Source organism: Propithecus coquereli, unplaced genomic scaffold (genome assembly GCF_000956105.1).
Source record: "Propithecus coquereli isolate 6110/MARCELLA unplaced genomic scaffold, Pcoq_1.0 Scaffold370, whole genome shotgun sequence".
Taxonomy (NCBI): Eukaryota; Metazoa; Chordata; class Mammalia; order Primates; family Indriidae; genus Propithecus; species Propithecus coquereli.
The window spans coordinates 1,643,929-1,653,692 of NW_012149397.1; positions in this window are offsets into that span (position 1 = coordinate 1,643,929).

A 9,764-nucleotide genomic window follows, 5' to 3' on the forward strand; every position below is an offset into this window, starting at 1 on the left:
GCAGAGCTGACCGAGAATAGACCAAGAGACACACACAGAGATTTCGGCAATACAGGTTTTATATGTCGGCCGGCAAGGCTCAGAGGGGAATTTGCTCTCCCCAAATTCTGAGCACCAGACAAAGAGCATGGCAGTCTTTTATACACTCTGCTTAAGGAGGAGGGGCATGGCTACAACAGGGTTAACTTTAGTGAGGCAGGGTCCTGAGCCGCTTTACAACCTGGTACACTAATTGCTACAGGTGATTTATGAGGGGAACGGTCTCAGGGTAGGAGAGGAGGAGGAGCATGGTCACAACAGGGTTAACTTTAGTGAGGCAGAGCCCTAAGCTACTTTCACAGCCTGGTACACTAATTGCTACAGGTGATTTATGAGGGCAAGGTCGCAGGTGAGGAGGGGGCCCAGGTAAGGATCACAAGGAAAAAAAAGCCCGGTAGTGGAATTTCTAAGAATTCCACTTTAGTGGAATTTTCCAATCTTCCACTTCAATACAAAGATCATTTTACAACTATTTCACCATCATAATTTTTCACATAATTATAAATAATAGAATCCAGTAAGGTAGCTGGCAATAAAATTATCCTGTCGAGAGGATTATTAAAACAATAGTTTAAAGATACAATGGAAGACACCCCTTGCCATTTCACAATAGACACTAATGAGAGAATAGCATAAAGGAAAAATAAAATCTCAGGACCCCCAAAACTCATTATTCCAAAGGGAGACCCAGCCTGGAAACTGAATCACACAGCACTGCCATCCTCTCCCCAAAGGAATAGCTGTGATTTCACAACCGTGTGTCATGACTTTATGTGTAAGCCAGGTTCCCACAACAAAAGTGCTTTGCCTCTCTGGATGGCTTTCTTCACATAGTGCTTACAGGGAAATGCCTTGTTAGCCATAAACCTGTTGTCAAAACCACAAGGGGATTTCAGTCTAGATCCAGTTGCTCATTCCACAAAGATCCACTTACTGAGGCAACAAGGATTACCAATCAAGGAAGGAATTTTTAATATGATAGATGTCTTGCCAGGAGAACGGGAGAAGCTGCCTCAAATCTCTCTCCAACTTAAGGGAGATCATGGGCTTTTAAAGGAGGGGTCACATGCCTTAGGTCAGGTCCTTGTGTATCTCACAAGGGGCTACATGAATTGGGGTCAGGTTGTGGGGGATGATGAATCCTGGGGTCATGAAGTCTGCCCCAGGGCCTTCAGAATCTCAGCTCCTTTGTCTTGCAGAAAATCTACTGTTTCTGGGGAAAAAACTCAAAAACTCAAGTAGTTAAGGGAGAGGATTATATAGGGGTCATTGAAATTTGTTCAATGGGGGGCCAGCTACAAACCTTTCAGAATATATAACCCCTATAAAACCAGCACATGCCAATTATAACCTTAGGACTACAACCTAAATTCTTGATCCTGTGTTAAGTTTCATGCTGACAATGCCAATTACAAGCTTATCTCCACACATGCAGACCAAGGATGAGATGAGATCACTCCTCTGCCTACCCTGAGAAGACTACATGATTGATTTCTTTCCCTCTACTCCCTTTTGAATGTACACCTTATGTAAAATGTAGATTTACTGAGCACTAATTAGAACCTCACAAGAATGTAACTATTTGCCTCACTATCTGTGTAGTCTGCAGTTTGGGGTAGAATGTTGTATAGGTATCAGTTAATGTCAGATTTGTTGGGAGTGTTGTCGTCTATATACTGGCTGACTTTGTGCCTAGTTGTTATGTCCATTACTGAAAGTGGGTTATGAAGTGTCTCAACTTTTATTGCTAAATTGTCTATGTCTCCCTTTAATTTTATTACTACTTTGTGTGTTTTTGAATTCTGTTGTTAGGTGCATATATGTTGACAATTGTTATATCTTCTTGATGAATTGGCACTTTGTTATTATAAAATGTCTCCCTCTGCTTTTAGTAACATTTTTGGTCCTTAGCACTTGTGAACTAAAATAAAATCTTAAAGCTTCCCCCAACAGGTTGACTCAATGGACCCCCTCCTGGCCAAGAGGATATCCTAAAACTAAATTGCCTGCCAGGAGGAGGGAGGTCAGACATGCCTCGTCATGCCCCCTCCCTTCTTGTAAATATCCTTTGTAACTCACTGATAGGCCTAAGGCTATGCAAGACAAACCTGCAGGTCCTTATTTTACACAACAAAATATGTCTGGTAGCTTGTCTCTGACTAACAGAGTTACTTATCTTAAAACATCCCAAGCCTTCAGACAAAACCTTCATGTCTTTTAACCACTTACACGTCAAGGAGTGTTTAAACCCACCTATAACCTGTAAGCCCCCACCCCCCCAAGTCAAAACGGTCCACCTTTTCGGGCCAGACCAATGTATGCCTTCCATGTATTGATTTATGACTTTACCTATAACTCCTGTTTCCCTGAAATGTATAAAACGAAACAGTAACCTAACCAGTGAGTCCACTTGCTTAAGGCTTCTTGGGCGTGGCACTGGGTCATGGTCCTCAAATTTGGCTCAGAATAAACCTCTTTAAATTATTTTTACAGAGTTTGGCTTCTTTTCTGTCAGCACACTGTTTTGGCTGATATTAATATAGCTCTCTTGGGGTGACTGATAGCGTGGTATAACTTTTTCGCTTTCAACCTATTTGCATCTTTGACTCTAAAGTATGTTTCATGTGGACAATAAACATATAGGTGGATAGTTTATTGTCTGAAAATCTTTTTAAATTGAAATTCTTATCAAGATAATGTGGATTGATGTGCAGTTTTAAGAAATAATACAGAGAGTTCCCACATACATTTTACTCAGTTTCTCCCAACTAGGTATAACCTAACCAGGATATTGACATTGATACAATCCACTAATCTTATTCAAATTGCCCCAGTTTTCCTTTGTAAAAAGAAAATAAAAGTCTCAGGGGTACTCCCGACAACTCCTTATGCAGAAGAGAAGGGTAAAGGCCCCAGGCACCTGTGAAGAACTGGCCCCACAGAAAATTCCGTAAGGAAATTCCTTGCTAACCTCCCATAAGCAAGGACATACAAATTGTACCTAAAACTAAAGCCTATTGGATCCTATACTAATAATGAGTTACAAGTTTATCTTTATAGGCAACAGAACTGGAGATAAGACTGTATCAGACATTCTCCCACCTACCCAGGGCAGCTACATAATTAATACTTCTTTCACTCCTTTTTGCCCTCAACATTCCCTTTATTTTATGTTAAATGTAGATTTCCTGGGCCTCACAAGAATGTAACCACTTTGCCTCATCAGCCCTTACCCCTCTGCCTTTTTTTCCTTCTCTCTGTATGCCTTTAAAATGCTGAAGGTTCCAACTTCCCCTTTGGAAAAAACTGGAAAAACAGCCACAGCTTGTCTGCAGTTCGTGTTTTTCCTGGGCACATCCCCAACCTTGGCTTAATAAACCTACATTGATTGAGATTTTTGCCTCATTTACTTGGGTTGACAGCTTGTACTCATCTGTGTGTATGTATATATTTCTCTGTGCAGGTTTGTGTTTCCACAGTCAAGAAATGGAACAGTTCCATCACCATAAGGATTCTCTTGTGTTGGCCTTTTATAACCATGTCCCCCCTTCCAGCTCCCTAGCCCCTGACAACCCTGTCTTCCATTTCTAAAACTTTATCATTTCAAAAATGTGATATAAATGGAATCATAAAGTATGGAACCTTTGGGGACTTTTTTTCACTCAGCATAATTCCTTCAAAATTCATCCAAGTTATTGCCTGTATCAATAATTTGTTCCTTTTTATTTCTGAGAATAGTACTCCATGGTATGGATGTATCACAGTTTAACCATTCACCTGGTGAAGTACATCTGGGTGGACTCCAGTGTGGGACTGTTACAAATAAAACTGGTATGAACATTGTGTACAAGGTTTTTTGTGAACATAAATTTTCATTTCCCTGGAATAAATGCTCAAAGTAAAATTGCTGTGTCATATGGCAATGGCAGTTCGGTTTTATAAGAAAGTGCCAAACTGTTTTCCAGAGTAGCTGTAATTTCTGCCTTTTCAATGGAATGTTCATTCAACTCATTTTGCATAATTACAGTGGAATTTATATTTGCCATTTTGTGATTTATTTTCTATATGCCTTTTTTGTTTCTCTATTCCTTCTTTACTACTATCTTCTCTTATATCAAATATAGTGTACCATTGTAATTCCTTTCATAACTTTTAAATTTTTTGTGAGTTATTTTCTTAGTGGTTGTTGTAGAGATTACAATGTGCATCTTATCACAATCTACTTCATATTAATACTTAGTTCCAGTATGATATAAAAACGTTACTCCAGTATAGCTCTATTTATTTCTTCTTCCTTTTTGCCATTGCTATACATATTCATATGTTATAAGCCAAATTATATTTATTGCTTTATAATTAAAATGTAAATCTGGTGATGTTAATCTCATCTTGAAACCCTTTCATTAACAGCCTGTGGTGGTTTTCAAACCTAGCTGCAAGTTCTTTGACATAGGTTCCATCGAGAGGTGGGCTCTATGACCCCTTTGAATCAGAGTGGGCTTGCAACTGTGTCAAACAATAGAGTATGGCAGAAATTATGCATTGTGACTTCTATGGCTGGGTCATAAAAGGCCATTGGCCTTGTTCCTGGGAACAATCTCTCTTAAGTCCTGAGATAACATGTAAACTGGTTCTGCAAAAGCCATGTGTAGCCACCCTGGTTGATAGTCTCAGATGACAGTACTAGTTTCTATATTTGAAGCAGAATGCTGGAAACAAAGTTATAAAGTACTTTCAACATTTTACCCCATTGTATAAGGGAAACTAACAGAGTTTAAGTCAGAAAGATCAATCCAAGCATCAAAACATTAAAATAATTCCTGTAAAGAGACCACCACCTCTTAGGGAAAATCAAGTTAAATGTCTTACCTGAGGCCTCTGGAGAAATCAGTTAAAGAACTACTGGGTTTCAATCTATCTCAGCCTTGCTCCACTGAACAAGGCTTTATTTACTCCAATAGCACTTCATAAGGCTTTTGTGGAGATTAAATGAAATAATAAACATAGAAAATGCCAAATGGAAGCTGCTTTTGTAATCATCATTATCAGCTCATTATATTCATCAAAATTAAAGTAAGCTTGGGTCAGCTTAGTGACAGGCATTTCAGAAGGTGATGCTGGGGAAATGTCAGGAGCAAGGCACCAAGACAGAGTTCTTTTAGGGTAAGGACCATGTGTTATCCTGTGCCCCTATTTTCTAGAATAATGCTTAATACACACAGCCCACAATAACTGAAAGTTATGAGTAAATCACTGAATGAGTTCTGTGTGCTGGATTGAGTCATCCTAACAATCCAGGTAGTTTCTTGGGAGCCTATCCTGATAAAAGCTGAAGAGTCTAGTGGGCATTTATGTTGCAGGGTTACTGAGGCAATCTTGCACCCCGTTGGCCTCCGTGGACTATGGTAATGGAAGTCTTTCTCTCTCTGGGGTTGGAAGTTGACTGTTTTTCCCCTCCAAGATATTTTTGTGTCTGACCATCATCATCAGGGACAGCCTCATCATTTGCCCTAGGCTTTGTTCTGAATCTTTAGGTAACTGATACGGTGGTCAAGGTGGTACTCTAGGATCCCTCTATTTCCCTGGGCAATGCATTGGTTGATTTGGAGCCTCAGTCTCCCTACATTCATCCTTCTTTAGTATGGGAATATTCAAATTTCTCTTTGAATGGCTGTTGTCAGATTCACTTTTACCCACAAAATTATGAGAGCTTATCAGTGCTACACCAAGAATGAGAATCACAACAGTGTTCTCAGGGCTGATCCAGACCCACATTATTTAAAGAAGTGGAATCTCAGAACCCAAGTGAAAAATGACTTTTTAAAGGATTATAATAAACTGAATACTAGTCAGTTGAAAACTCTGAGGAAAAAAATGTTTGATTATTGTTTTTAAACAAATAATGTAGCAAAAGAGATTCTAAGCCTATTCAAACAAAATGCTTCTGGATTCTTATAATAACAAAGCAATATCCATATAACGAAATATTCACAAGCAATTTTGGCTTGTAATTATCTTAACAGATAGCCTAAAAATCTCAATTTTATACCTAGCAGTTGGCCAGACTCAAAACTTCCCTTAAGCAGACTTTTAGCAGCTTGCCACACTGGTAGAAAAGCCAGATGAGAAATGGAGAATATTTAAGAACTCTTTTCATGACAAAAGAGGCCAATGCTTTCTTCTATAATAGTATTACCTTGTTCAGAACAGGAAAAAGATGAGCATCCTTGCATGTTAGTACCACTTTTCCCTCTTACACTTATTTTTTTAGTACCATGTACATTTAATGTGAAGTTATGACTGACACTGAACACAGTAAAGAACAATCAAAAGAAAAATGGAAGTATAGATTTAACGTTTTTATTGTCTTAATATTATTGTTCAAAAGTGTTCACAAGGAAATATTTTAAAATGCTCATTTCCACATAATTCCAATTTTTTTCCATTTAAAAATGTAAAAGTTCCAGGTGGTATCAGCAAGGTAACAGATGAAGAGGTCCCAATACTTGTCTCTACAAAAAAAATCAACAAATAAATAACTACATACCTACGAAAATAGCTCTGGGAGAACTCTGGACTACAATAAAGCAGCAGTAGAAACCCTGTGGAGCACAAAAGCCAAGGACGGCCACAGCTTTTTCCATAGAAATGCATAGGAAACATTTTCCTCTGTCCTGAGAAACTTTGGTGCCATGAGGGATTTCCTCCAGTGGAGAAAAAGAGAGGAGGACCACAGTACCCCTTATTACCACCAGACACCCACAGCCTCTCCCACTGAGGAAGCCTTTAGTCTTCACTAATGCTGAGCCCAACTGGCAGAGCTGCCCAGAGTCCAGGCCACTGTGCTTCTTTCAGAGTGGTAGCTACCACTGCATTCCCCTCCCCAAGACCAAGCTACCAAGTCCACCCCAGGGGCTGGAACCAATGGTAAGTGGTGCCGTGCCCCTCACGGTCTGAGTTGCAAGTGTACTCCACCATCCCTAGGATCCAAGCTCCTGTTGTGCTGCACCCCCCAGAGTCCAAACTGCTACAAAGCTGCACCATTCCTCAGGCTCAAATTGCCACTATGTCCCATTTCCAGGGCCCGGGCCACTGCTACACCTTGTCTTCCACGGTTGGAGCTGCTGTGGCATGCCCCAGAGACACAGATCCTGGCTCTGTAGGCAATCTGCACATACCTGTGCCTTGAACACTGGTCCACCAGTGTAGTGAATGTGTTTATGCCTAAGGCCCCAGGCACCATGGTGGTCCCATACACCTTAGCCCAGCTCTGCTGGCACTCTGAGTGTCTGTGCTCCAGATCCCAGTGCCGCTGCAGCTACCTGTGTACCAGACCTGGTGCCAGGAAGATTCCCCGGGCTGACTTCTTCCCTTAGGGGAAAAGGAGAATAAGAGGACCCCATAACCTTTGCTACCAAGGTCCCCAACAATACTCAAAGCCTGCATAGAAGGAGCCTGCATCTTAGGATGCAAAGGACTCCCACTGTCTTTACTGATGCTGAACTTAGCTGACGGAACAGCATGGAGATTACATTACTGCACCTTCCCCAGCACTGGAGCCAACACACTCCACAGAGCCACTGCCCTTGCACCCACCTGCAGGTCAAGGTCTTTCCCCACTGAAACCAAACATAAAGTCTAGAAGAGGTGACTGCTCCCTCAAATGTGCAGCCATCAATGCAAGGCCAGAAGACAAATTAGTTGGGTGTGGTGGCGTGCACCTGTAGTCCTAGCTACTTGGGAGGCTGAGACAAGAGGATTGTCTGAGCCCATGAGTGTGAGGTTGTGGTGAGTTGCTCCATCCTGGGCAACAGAGCAAGATTCTGTCTCTTAAAAAATAAATAAAATTTTTTAGAAATTCATTGGTAAAGGTAAATATATAATCACATCAGAATAATCATGATGTGTACATCACTTTTAATGCTATCATAAAGATTAAAAGGCAAAAGTATTAAATACAGCTACAATTTTAAGAGATACATAAGAAGTAAATTGTGACATCAAAAACATAAAATGGGGAAGAGTAAAAGTGTAGAGTTTTTATATGTAATTGAAGTTACCAGCTTCAAAGAGACCATTAAAACTATTAGATGGGCCAGGCGCGGTGGCTCATGCCTGTAATCCTAGCACTCTGGGAGGCCAAGGTGGGAGGATCACTTGAAGTCAGGAGTTCGAGACCAGCCTGAGCAAGAGCGAGACCCCATCTCTACTAAAAATAGAAAAAATTAGCTGGGCACAGTGGCACACGCCCATAGTCCCAGCTACTTGGGAGGCTGAGGCAGAAGGATCTCTTGAGCCAAGGAGTTTGAGGTTGCTGTGAGCTAGGCTTATCCCATGGCACTCTAGCCCGGGCAACAGAGCGAGACTCTGTCTCAAAAAACAAACAAAAAAAAACTATTAGACGTTTTATGTAAGCTCCATGGTAATTATAAAGAACAAACTTGCAGCAGATACACCAAAGATAAATTAATCAAAGCATCCACTCAAAAAAATCATCAAATAACAATGAAAGACAGCAAGAGAGGAAGAAAGGAACAAAGTATGAAATAGAAAACAATTAACGAAGTGGCACTAGCAAGGACCTACTAATCAGTAATTACTTAAATTGTAAGTAGATTAAATTCTCTAATCAAAAGACAGAGAGTGGCTGAATGGATGCAAAAACAAAACCCAACTATATGCTGCCTTCAAGAATTTCACTTTACTGATGTTCTCCAATTTACGATGGTTTGACTTACAATTTTTCAACTTTACCATGAAGCAAAAGCAATACATTTTCAGTAAACAGGTAGTTTAAGACAGGCTCGGCTAAGCTATGGTATTCATTAGGCTTGGTGTATTAAATGCACTTTTGATTTCAAATTATGAAGAGTTTTCCAGGATGTAACTTCATTTTAAGTCAAGGAGCATCTGTAGATTTCAGGATACACATAGGCTAAAAGTGAAGGAATGGAAAAGATATTTCATGCAAATGGAAGCCTTTTTGTGACTGTCTTATTTCATGTAGCATAATGTCTTCAATGCTCATCCATTTGATAGCATGTGTCAGAATTTCCTTCCTTTTTAAAGCTGAATAATATTTCATTGTACGTATATGTGAAAATATTTTGCTTGTTCATTCTTCATTCGTCAATAGGCACTTGGGTTTTTTTTCATTTTTTGGCTGCTGTGAATAATGCTACTATGAACATAGGTATTACAAATATCTGTTCTGTCCATACTTTTTGAAAATAAATTATAATCTCTTGACTTATGAAGATCCAACTTACAATTTTTCAACTTTATGATGGGATAAAAGCAATAGCATTCAGTAGAAACTTTATTTCAAATTTTGAATTTTTACCTTTTCCCAGGCTAGTGATACCTGGTATGATACTCTCTCGCAATGCTGGGCAGTGGCTATGATCCTGAGTGTAAACAACCGACACTCTACAGTACCAATACTGAAGGTGCTGGAGCTTTTAAGGTTTATTAAATGCATTTTCCAAGTTATGACTTACAATGGGTTTAAGAGGACATAACCCCACGGTAAGTTAAGGAGCATGTGTAATTATGTTTTTAAAGGGAGATTTTGAAGGAAGTTTGTCAAAAATATTTTGAAAATACACACACCTTTTCCATTAGCTGAAGGATTAATAATTTAGTTTAGTTGAAAGCTACCCAAAAGGGAACCCAAAAGAGTAATGATACTATTTGCGTTAAAAAAAAAAAAAACACAAAAGACA